Below are 12,790 nucleotides of genomic sequence, written 5' to 3'. Positions count from 1 at the left end.
AAATCATCAGGCCAGGAATAAGAAGACTAAAGTTTATTTTGCAAACAAATCAAGCTTATCATGCTTTTTGTCTTTAGTAAAAGTGGGAGACTTGAGAGAGAAAAATTATGTTTCAATAACTACAGTACACCTGTTATTAGAATGTAGTCTTGTCCATTGTTTTTGAGTATTTTTCCTGCAATTTAGACTGACCCAGCTTACCTGTGAACCAGCCAGTGATCTCTGGATGCAGCTCAGAAAGAAGAAACAAGAGGAATAGGTAATGTAAAAATCTGGATCAATATTACAATTCTGGGCACATACTGAAATCAGCTAGCCACTCCATGTCAGCTTGATTCCAACAACTGCCCAGTTTATGGAAGGCCTTCTTATTTAGTTTACTTGAGATAAGTGTAATTATTTTGCTTTACTCTTGTGGAATATATTGTCATCGTGCCCTTTGGGTAGGAATGCAGGATAAGCTTACTCAAGCTTTTCTTAAATTGAACACTTACTAGTCTCCTAAATATCACCTTCCGTCAGAACTCACTCAGAGTTATGAATGGCCCTCACCATACAGATGCTTTCTGACCAAGTACCTCTCTACCGTGAATACAAGAGATCCTAATAGTTGGGCGGGAATAACATCACCCCATTCAGCCTAAAGAAGAGAAGATGAATCTTCATCTCTTTATAACCCTTGGAGCTAAAATTTCCTTGTCAAAAGGAAGGAGGAGAAAATATGTCCGAGGTATTGACTGATACCTTATATTTCCCTAAAAAAGCTGTAAGCCAACCACCTCGGGCAAATGTTCTCAGGACCGAGACTGTGTCTCGGGCCATGGCCACTCATATTTAGCTCAGAATAAACCTCTTTAAATATTTTATGGAGCTGGATTATTTCACTACAAAACAATAATGTTTAAACTCCTGCTTCGCCACTTACTAGCTGGATAATTTTGGAAAGTTATTAAAATCTCTCCAATTCAATAAAATAGGAACAAGAACACTACAGGTTGCTGTGAGGAATAATGATAATATATGCATAATATAGCTTATGCCCCTGATGGGGTTCAGGACATGCTAACCCAAAATATGGTATACCTTGGCATATGAGAAAACAGCAGAATCAGGAAGGCCACTTTCACCTTCTCTACCTTTTCCCCCTGAAGCAGTCCATAAAATAATTGTCTAACTTTCCCCTAAAGTAGGTCCAAGACCCTCTTTAGAGAGGTAGCCTGTGTATACCTGAAATAAAGGAATGTTCCTATCCCTGAAGAAAAGAATCTGAACAGGTCTTCCTAAGTTTCCCCCGCCCCCATTTATTACTGAAAGAATATCAGAAATATCCTTTCATCCTCCAATCATATTTCTCTATGAATCTCCACTATTCATCAAAGTTAACATAAAAACACACAGGTGTCTCTGTTTCTTTTATCTTAATTTCTGAATGTTCCTATGTCATGTAAAGCTTATATTAAATAAATTTGCTTTTCTTTTGTTCACCTGCTTTTGTTTTAGGAGTCTCAGCCATGAACCTTGTATGGAAAAGAAAAAGATAATACCATTGACGCTTGAACAACATGGATTTGAACTGGGCAAGTCCATTTATACATGAATTTTTTTCAATAAAAGTTACACCAAATGTATCTGCGTCTCCCTCCACCACCTCTACCTATGCCACCCCTCAGTCAGCAAGACCAACTCCTCGTCCTCCTTCTATTCACCGTGAAACAACGAAGATGAAGATCTCCACAGTCCACTTCCACGTAATGAATAGTAAATATATATATTTTTGTCCTTGTAATTTTTTTTTGTTTTGTTTGTTTGTTTTTGAGACAGAGTCTCACTCTGTCACCCAGGCTGGAGTGCAATGGTGCGATCTCGGTTCACTGAAAACTCCACTTGCCAGGTTCAAGCGATTCTCCTGCCTCAGCCTCCTGAGTAGCCAGGACTACAGTCACCCGCCACCATGCCTGGCTAATTTTTGTATTTTTAGTAGAGACGGGGTTTCACCACATTGGCCAGGCTGATCTCGAACTCCTGACCTTGTGATCCTCCTGCCTCAGCCTCCCAAAGTGCTGGGATTACAGGCGTAAGCCACCGCGCCCTGCTCGTCCTTGTAATTTTCTTAGTTACATTTTATTTTCTTTAGCTTGCTTTATTGTGAAAATGTAGCATATTATACATATAGCACACAAAATACATGTTAATCAACTGTTTATGTTATTGGTAAGGCTTCTGGTTAACAGTAAGCTATTAGTAGTTAAGTTTTTGGGGAGTCAAAAGTTATACAAAGATTTCCATTTGCCTTTGAGACTGGAGTCAGTCCCCTTAACCCCTGTGTTGTTCAAGAGTCAACTGTACTTTTTTCCCCTAACAAACCCCTTTGAAATCTGATAAAATAGTCTTCATAGGCTAACAAGAATTACATGCTAAGTTCTGGGCAGAAATATAGTGATAATTAAATTTTAATCAGGCCACACTGTGACCCACTTCCCTGTAGCCAAAGTTATACAGCACTAGACACTGACCATTTGCCTCCCCACTGTTCCTCTAGATAGGATTTCTGACCTTAGAATCACAAGGCTTTTGTTTAAGAATCAATTGCATGCCCACTGTTCTTATAGACAGGATCACTGACATTAGAATTGTAAGCTTTATTTTGTTGAAGAATTACTTAAGATGTTCTTCAGACGCTGTATTACAGTGAAACAGCTGAGGCCAACCGGTTAAGACTCCCACACAGAAAGGAAATCAGTGCGAGAATGCAGTTCCATCTCCCATCCTATGACTTCACCCTGCACTCTTCAACTAATCAACAATCTCCAGACATTGGCCCACTCCAAACCCCTTAAAATATCTAGACCTAAACTCCTCAGGGAGTTCAGGACATACTACCCCAAAATGTGGTATACCTGGCAAACCAATGACTACCGTTTCCTCCCATCTCCTCTTTCAGCGGCCTATAATTATTAAATTCCTTCTCCACTGAAAGCCTTGGTGTCAGTGTAGTGACATGCCATGCCTTAAGCAACAGACCTGTTACGGTCACTCTGGCTTCTGCTAACTTCTCCAGCCTCACCACATTCCAGTCACAGAGGCCTTCTTTCAGTTGTCTCACACCTGCCAACCTCTGAACACAAAGTGCCTTCTGCATAGAAATTTCATGCCCTCTCCTTATTCATATTAGTTCTCTCCGTCTTGTCCTTTAGTCTCAGACTTAATAGTCACCACCTCAGGTAGTCCCTGCCCTTTCTATACTCCTTGGCTAAATTATGTCCCTGTGATAATGCTGATGATTGCTTGTAAACTCCCTCTTCTCACTTAGATGAAACTCCGTGAAGGTGTCCGCCCGCCTCGCTCTTCCCTTCTCCCTCCCTCTCGCCCCTTCTCTGTATAAGTGCCTGCATATATATACACCTGTGTGTATATATATGTATGTGTGTCTGTACACATGTTAAAATGCATGCCTACTATACAGGGGTAGACCTGCTAACCGGCAGAGTGCCTGGCATATGGTGGACAATCAACACACAAATTCTATGATTTACTTTTTGCTAAGGTTAACAGAAAAAAGAAAAAAAAAAACAACCCGACCCTTAACCCACACTCATCAAAACACCTGTCCCAACATTCCCAAGAGGACTGAGAGACTCGTTTTTGTGCCAAAATGCACATGTATATACTCTCATTAAAGCAATTATCTTACTGTTTTTCTGCCTCTTCCTTACAGACTGCCGGCTTCTTGAAGGCAAGAATCTTTTCAATTTTGAATCCCTAATGCTTAACAAAGGATACAGGCACAATTCCTTATTGAATCCGTGAACAGTAACTTGGATTTTTTTTTTTTTTTTCCCCAGACAGGGTCTCGCTCTGCCGCCCAGGCTGGAGTGGAGTTGTGTGACGTCAGCTCACTGCAGCCTCCACCTCCCAGGCTCAAGCCATCTTCCCACTGCAATCTCCTGGGTAGCTGGGACTACAGGTGCATGCCACAATGCCTGGCTAATTAAAAAAAAAATTTTTTTTGTAGAGATGGGGTTTCATCATGTTGCCCAGGCTAGAAATTCATTTTTTAAAAGCCCGATTTTCATTTGGGAAACCTTTACAGACACCAATATGTAAATAATCTGGTTTTACTTTGATACTTCAAATACACAGCGAATTAGAACTATAAAGCTGTACCACCTACAGCATCTCCAAAGGGCCTGTACTTTCTGTAAAATACATGTACAACATACAAGTAAATCCAAGTAATTAATTTTAGTTTAAAGATCTGAAAAGGAAACACACATGGCTAATGCTGGGGTCCAGAAAAAGATACTCCAAAGCATAGCACTTTGGCACACTGAATGCTTCACAGTGAAAGATGTTGGAAGGGCCGACGAAGCAAATTTTCTATGACCTTCTCCTGTCCTCCTTTCTCTAGCCCTTCTTCCTCCCTCAAAGCAAGTCACAGAAATCAGAATTCCTCTTCCCCAAGAGGTCATATACGTTAGAACTCCCCTTTCCCCAAAGCAAGTTATAAAACCTAGAAAGGTTGCTCTCTTCTTTCTCTCTTGAAGACCCTTATTCCAGAGGGGTCCTACCCTATATGCGGGAGGAAGGAATGCTGTATCGAGAGGCCAAGAATCTGAACAGATAGGCCTTGTGGGGTTTCCCCTCTCAGTTATTACCATTAGATCATACTCTTTTGTCCAATCACATTTCTACACAGCTGTTCATTCTTCATGGAAACTAAGTATAAAAACAGGCAGTTTTACTTGGGTGTCTGGATCTCCGTTTCTGAAAGCTCCCATATTATAGAAAACTCTGATTAATTTGTTATGCTTTTCTTTTGCTAACCTGTCTTTTGTTACAGGAGTGTTGGTCATGACCCTTGCAAAGGGTGAGGAAAGGTACCACAAGTCTTTATCCCTATACTATAGTCTCCATATTTTTGTGCAAATCTGTTTTAGCATTGCCATTTACTCTGGCCTAGAGACTGACAAAATCAATTCCTAATTTACTAAGTATAATCTTTTGGAAGAAGCTGAAAATTGAAGCTGAAACTGATACAAAAGAACAACAATAAGAACACCCACCTCCATACACACTCACACCCTGCCAAAGACACTCTCATGAAAATGGACTTCACATTTTCAAATAAAGACTACAAGATCCGGGATTTAATTCACTTTTCTACAAGAGCTGGTTCTATTCAATAATATATTGTGGTGTACAGAATGCTTTCTTTGGGCCTTTTCATGTTTTTATTTGATGTACTGAATAGACTATTAACCAAAATATTCCTTCCTCTTAGATCAATTCACATGGTGTTAACATTACAGAAAGAGTTTCTAAATAGTTTTTATGCCCTGACTAGAAAACAGAGATGCACAAGAAAAGAGGCAGTTTCAGATTTTATTCCACAATGCTACAAAAATACAAATGTTTATCATGATACTGTAAAACTGTCAGAACTAATTACATTACAGCCCAGCAGCCCAAATTTTCCTTCAGTTGAAATGTAAGCTTAAATTTGAGGCTGTATCTCCCCTTTCTTGCAAATGTCATAAGGGTATCTTAGTCTGAAAAGCCTTGGATAATCAAACCAATTTGTTCCATTCTGCATCTTCAAACACAGGAAGACTCAATACAACACTGCAGTTAAGAAGAAATTCAGGTACCAAAACTCATACACAAAATAAATTTAAAAATTAAAAAAACAAACCAGAAAACCACATCATTAGCAGAAACAAACAAATGTATTCTACATATTCGTAGTAATAGCGGTTAATAAAAAATATTTTCAAAAAGTGGAATGAGGTGTCTAAGATAGCACCTAGAGAATTTGTAGTTTAAAGCTGGTATTGCTTTTCTATTACGCAAGGACCAAATGTGTGTAGCATATTTCACACTGTAACACATTAAAGCAACTCGAGACAGCAAATAAGACACTACTGAATTTTTTGTGTGACATATATAGCCTGCTTTTGAAAAATTACAAAAATAACCAGAAATAGTTTGGCTCATTAGCCTAAACCTGCTGCTCCAGAGAACAAAAGGGGGATAAAAAAAGGAACCTGAAAATGTGTTGTTTTCATTTTCAGTTTCTGCCATAATAATGCCCTGTTTTTGTATCTGCCTCTCTTTTCCCTTCTGGGCAAGCACCAAAAACTCCACCTTGTAAATCAGAAAGCTCACTGGCAGATAAAAAATTAAATCTTATCTCTTCCAGCAGATCCATAAGACATGCCCATTCTATTTGCAGAGTAAACTCTTTACTTTCTAAAGTTATTAGTGTGAACAAATGTGAACCTGAAAGAGCCAGTGCCTAAAGATGGATCCTAAGTACCTAACTGGGCCTACATTTAATATACAGCCAAGGGGCCGTTTGCTGACTAGCAGTCACACATGTACTCTGAATTCTCCAAAAACCCACACCTCTGTTTAACTTTGAAACTTTCAGAGCCCACCTGAACGAACCCATCAGAACTCAGCTATATCAATCAGTTGGAACTAAACAAGTTTGAATCCTGTATTTGCATAAATAAATAAAAGCTTATTTCTTACTTAGAAATGAACTTTCGGCGCCGCAAAAGAAATAGCACTTGAAAATAAACTTTCTCAACAAGGCAATTTACTTCTATAGAAGGGTGCATCTCATGGATGGAGCAACGGCAAGAGCACACCTGAAAAAGGGAGAGGAAGCGGTTCTTGTCCCTGGCAGGTAGCCCCTACTGCCATGTCATTCCCCTATTGGCTAGGGTTGGATGGCACAGTCTAAGCTAATTCTGAATGGCTGTTTTAAAGAGGGCAGGGGTTTGAGCCAGAGTGGCAGGGTGAGCAGTTTTAGCATGAAAGATAGCTATGGAATAGGTGACTAAAGGTGACTCAGGTCAGAGCAAGTGACCAGGGGTGACTCAGGATGGTGCAGGTGACCAGGGGAACAGATGTGAACTACTGAATAGAGCTGGTGGGAAGGTTGTTTACTCAAACTAGGGGCGAGCAGATGAGGAAATTAAACATTAAAATGGAGAACAAAGTACAAAGAAACTGAACATATTGACATACTGATTCTTTGAAGAGAAACTTAAATTCACTGTATTCAACAAACCTGGCTGGGAACAAGGGTGAAACTTTTGCTATAAAGCCCAAACCCCAGCTTCATTTTATACCTAAGGCTGTGTCTCCCTGTACTGTAAACTGTTCACTACAATAAAGTCACTTTCCTTCAAATTTCAGACAATTTTTGTTTAGATTACTCTTTTCTTCCTGGGAGTGCTTAAAAATAAGCTAATTATATTCACAGCTTTTTGTAAATTTTCACTTAAAGGGGGTAAAAGTTTTTGATAAAAAATAGTATTTGAATATAAACTAAGGTGGTTTAACTGAATAGTAGACAACAGGAAAATAAAGACTAATTCAAAACCACACACTTAGTAAATCAAATATTAGTAAACTAGGTATTACAAAAATATAAATGTTTTAACATCTATTTCACTCAATCTAACAAGTCTAACATTAAAATATCTTTCTTAATGACATTAAGAAATTATAATAATTGGGTTATTTTTAAGAATAATGGCATTGTGGTTACGTTTAAAACAGTCTTATTTTGTTAGAGGTATACATGAGATATTTTCAGAGAAAATGACATGGCACATGGAATCAGCTTTTTTTTTTTTTTTTTTTTGAGTCGGAGTTTCGCTCTTGTTGCCCAGGCTGGAGTGCAATGGCGCGATCTTGGCTTACCGCAACCTCCGCCTCCTGGGTTCAGGCAATTCTCCTGCCTCAGCCTCCTGAGTAGCTGGGATTACAGGGGAATCAGCTTTAAAATAATGAAGTGGAAAGGGCACAGGCAGGGGTCCAGAAGACCCTCCACTGGCCATATGTTGATTGCTGAATCTGGGTAATGGGGACGTGGAGGTTCATTGTACTACTTATTCTATTGGTGAACATATTTAGAAACTCCTATCGCAAAAAGGGAGAATAAAGCTTTTAACTGCCTATAGTTTAAAGAAAAGATTTCAGCTGTCACAGTTCAAGTTCATTCAAAGAACTGTCAATCTCAATTAAAAGACTGAACAAGTATATCACCTGTCACAATAAACCTCAATCTCTTTAAAGACTGCAAATCACATATCCATGAAGAGTTTTCCCTCCCTTTGTTCTTCCCTCCCTCGCTCGCTCTTTTAGTTTCACTATAATAACCACTGCTCCTGGGGTTTCAGCAGCCAAGTGAGATCTTTTGCAAGATACTTGTATATTCACAAAACAGATGCACAGAATTCCACAGGTGTAGTGACAAGTGACTGTAAGGATGCCCAATGCATTACCTCTAGGCACTGTTCACTTCTGGCAGGCCTCCACTGTAACCCTGTATAGCCCAAGCTAACCCCAGGGTGTCAACTCATAGTACTGTCACTATTGACTGCCAGCTGCACTGTGAACTTCTTGGGGGCTAGACGCTTGGTCTTAATCTTTATATTCTGCACTTAGACTTAGCAGGTACAAAATAAACCTTTGATGAACGAGAGAACAAATCTGTGAATCTCAAAGTTAGTGCTCATCCTAAAACTAAACATTTTCAAATTTTTCCAAAACTTAATTTCTACTACTGCACATTTGTTAATAAACTGTTTCTGAAACCAAAGTTTGAGTTCTGAAGCCAATTAATATTTGCATGTGAATAAATACCTTAATTTATAAGGTAATAATTTATCTTAATCTATTGTTTTCATTAAAGAAAGTGACAGCCTGTGGATAATCAGACTTAAGAGTCACATAAACAGGAATTATAATTAGCATGAATTCATAATTACAAACACCTTATAATTTATTCCATATTTACTGTATGGCTGGCACTGTTATTTCATTTTTTTCTCATACAAGTGAGAAAAAAGCACTATTGTTCCCATTTTATAGCTGAGCAAGTAGACTTCAGAGGTTAGGTTACTTGCCCAAGGACATACAGCTGTAGGTGATAAAAGTGAGTCAAACCCACCCCGTGTGCCTAACAGCTTTTCAGCAGCCTGACTGATGCCCTTCCTTTAATGGTTGGAGCAGACTCCTCCCCTCCATACGTAATATGCACAGAAAACTTGAGTCTGTAACCTGGGGAGGTTTTGATTTGATTTTTCTGTTGTTCCTATATCTATATTACAAGACAAGAACCAAACAATGGGAAACAAGTCACTTAACTTGTTTGCCTTGTCTGTGTAGTAATAATAGCTTAGTCTTATATATAGCACTTCTACATAAATACCAGGTACAGGTGTAAACCCTTTATGTGTATCAATGCAGTCCTGAAAGCCATTCAAAGATGTAGGTCCTATTATCATTTTCATGACGCTCAGAGAGGTTAGATAAGAGCCAAGCTAGCATTTCAGCATTCGCAGTCTGGCTCCAGATTCCATGTTCTTTTTTTTCTCTTTTTCTAGAGATAGTCTTGCTCTGTTGCCCAGGCTGGAGGGCAGTGATGTGACCATGACTCACTGCATCTTCAACCTCCCTGACATAAGTGATCCTCCCACCTCAGCCTCTGGAGGAGCTGGGACTAAACGTGTGCAGCACCACACCCAGCTAATTTTAAAATTATCTGTAGAGACAAGGTCTCACTCTGTTGCCCAGGCTGGTCTCTAACTCCTGGGCTCAAGTGATCCTCCTGCCTTGGCCTCCAAAAGTGTGGGGATTACAGGTGTGAGCCACCACGCCCAGAATTCCATGTTCTTAATCATCTGCTAACTGCCTAATATGTACACACATATTTGGGTTAATCTAAAATGCATGGTTTAAAGATTAAACCTTGTTTATCCTCTAAATAGTAGCAAAGTTACTGTTCACTTACATTGTCTTTTTTCAGGTATATTTTTTAGCCTTCAATATCAAAATTATGACAATTACAATGATCAACATTAGTTTACTAAAGTAGCCACTGTTCTTTTCCATCTTTATCACCATATAGAAAATTTTTGATACATGATATATATTGAAAAAAACTCAAGCAAAGTTCATTTTAAACTCAAGATTTTGACTTATTAAATCAATAACATTTCTGAAGCTAATCAACTCTAATAAGAGATTATATAAATTACAGTAAAGAGTCCATTCGAAAATCCTTAAAAATGAAAAACAGAGTGTGGTCAGTCTATAGAAAATACTAACTTTAACAACAGCAGCATAGGTTCCTAGCGCTATTTTAAAAAACAAAGGAGCAGCCAGGCACAGTGGCTCACGCCTGTAATCCCAGCACTTTGGGAGACTGAGAGAGGTAGATCACCTGAAGTCAGGAGCTTGAGACCAGCCTGGCCAACATGGTGAAACCCTTGCTCTACTAAAGATACAAAAAATTAGCCGGGGATGGTGGCAAGTGCCTGTAATCCCAGCTACTCAGGAGACTGAGGCAGGAGAATCGCTTGAATCCAGGAGGTAGAGGTTGTGGTGAGCTGAGATTGCGCCACCGCACTCCAGCATGGGCAACAAGAGCAAACTCTGTCTCAAAAGAAAACAAACAAACAAAAAGGAGAATCTCTGCTCATTTGTTAAAAGAATAAATCCAGATGGTTAAGTGTTTCACAGGTACAAAGAGATCATGTCTCAGGAGATGCTCACACCTTCAGAATCAGAACACATACACAAACCAGAACCCCATGTGGATTCTCTGCATCACCACAAAAACACAAAGAGTTACAAAGACAAAATGCAGAGGCTGTATAAATGGATGGTTTCCACAAGCACTGACTGAGGGCCTACTGTGTGCAAAGTGGTGCAACAGCTGCTAAAGACGCAAACACTGGTGGAAGCATCATTATTCATCTTACATTCCTAGCACACGGCAGAGTAGACACAAGAACAGTAAACACAAGTCCTTCCTAGATGTATCACCAGGTTTCAGTACATGCAAGAGCTGCCTGGGGGAAGGAGGCTCTCCTTCTCCCAGAGAAGAATTGAGACTAAGCAGGGAAGGGCGCACTGTCACATGAGGGATCTATCAAGGATCTGACTTCTAAAGGTAAACACTTCCAGTACCATCCATATAACTTTAGATGCCTTGCATACATTTATTTCAGTTTACTCTGAGCATACTGTTTTCACCAAAAATTATTCGAAGTCAATCTATTGTCACGCTCTCCAGTGTGCTCAGAAATAAACATCTCTCAGCACACAGAGCACTGCCCTCAGCAAGCTGTTCTGCCCAAATGCTTAAAAAATGTTTGTGGGGGAGGAGGAGGAGGGTAGTGAAGTGTCTAACCATTCAAAGGAAGAGCTTCTCTGGAATTACTTGGACATGTAAAAAACCCAAACTTATCTGCTGGTGGAAAGACCCTCTAATATTTCTCTCAATTAAAACAAAGTGTCCCAGCTTTCTCGGTATTGTTCAATCCAACCCTAAAACAAGAGTGACAGGTTTCTTAGTGCAGTCCAATGTTTCCACCACGAGGTTATTAGTACTAATTTTTCTGAGCAGAGAGTTGAAAACAGATTTATATTACAAACATAAACATAATTTCCTGCTATATGTCCTCTGAATACAGAGCACATGATACTGCCACGCTAGCCCAAACCGCCCCATTCCAGAAACCAGTGATGGTTCCACTCTGTTCCTTCTACACAAACCAAAGCCACCACTGGAAGGCAAAGCTGTGTGTGACTACCATAAAAACCTTTTTTTGTTTTAAAGTTCTTTGGACTATTCCAGTGTTAAATTTGAAGGAAAAAAAGGTATACCTTAATATAATATTAAACTACTTACCAAAAGTCTGAGTAAACAAAGACACATTTGTTATTTAGGGTGTAATATAAGACAAAATCCTCGGAAGGCAATTATTAATGCTAAAACAAGAAAATCTGAGAACAGGCTGAATATGAGAGAAACTAAAAAGTGAAGAAAACCAAATAACCCACTCATCCCCTACCATGTTGCCACTGTTCTCCAAAATCACTTGTTATGGGCAAGAGGCCGCCGAACCACTTGCTTTAATTTTATGGTAACATTTTCACTTGAAACTGACATTTTGATACTTTGTCTCACAAGGGAACAAATAACAGAGTTAGCAAAAGTTGCAGGGAAAATGTCACTGCTGAAAAGTGACCCCTGGAAAGGAAGCAGAAGTAGCTACCACAGCTATGGAAACTGGTGGCCAAAACAGCTTTCAGAGTGACATATGTTTTCTCTTTGAGTTTTACGAGAAAAACGCGTTTCAAAATACTGTCTGGTCCAAGATATACTCAGCAAACTATACTCTCAGAGGGGAAAAAACACTGCAGACAACCACTGAACATGAAGAATAGACGTGGGAGGTACACCTCATGAGCTTTCAGGGAGGACCTCCCGGAAGAGGGAGAGACTGTGCAATTTCAGAGGGAAACAGGAAATAGCCCTGTGAGGGGAAGAGGAAAAAGAAATGGACTCCATGAAGAAGGTCAGCGTGCCCAAAATGATGCAAGATGGTGCTACATGTTGCTGGCCCATGAGCTGAGGAGACACAAGCATGGCCCTCGGGATGCCTTCTGTCTACTATGGTAAAGAGCCTAGACTTAATCCTGGAGCATAGTTTTCTAAGATATTACAGGCAAGACAATTTAGATGGGCAAGGACAGTTTTATGTGTTATGGTTGCAATTAACTTTTTTTTTTTTTTTTGGGACACAGTCTTGCTCTTTCACCCAGGCTGCAGTGCAGAGGCACTATCTCGGCTGACTACAACCTCCACCTCCTGGATTCAAGCGATTCTCCTGCCTCAGTCTCCCAAGTAGTTGTGATTACAGGCGTGTACCACCATGCCCAGCTAATTTTTGTATTTCTTAGTAGAGACAGGGTTTCACCA

General features: G+C 39.7%; 1 protein-coding gene across 4 annotated transcripts in view; it reads right to left on the bottom strand.

Moving 5' to 3' along the window:
- The window catches only part of DTNBP1 (dystrobrevin binding protein 1), a 142,652-nt gene that overhangs the window by 36,592 nt on the left and 93,270 nt on the right, over window positions 1-12,790 (bottom strand). The gene's annotated exons all lie outside the window — the stretch shown is intronic.

The sequence above is a fragment of the Sapajus apella genome, unplaced genomic scaffold (assembly GCF_009761245.1).
Source record: "Sapajus apella isolate SASKATOON/1434 unplaced genomic scaffold, GSC_monkey_1.0 scaffold63, whole genome shotgun sequence".
Lineage (NCBI taxonomy): Eukaryota > Metazoa > Chordata > Mammalia > Primates > Cebidae > Sapajus > Sapajus apella.
Note: the sequence above shows the minus strand (reverse complement) of the source record. Positions and strands in the feature narration are given on the sequence as shown.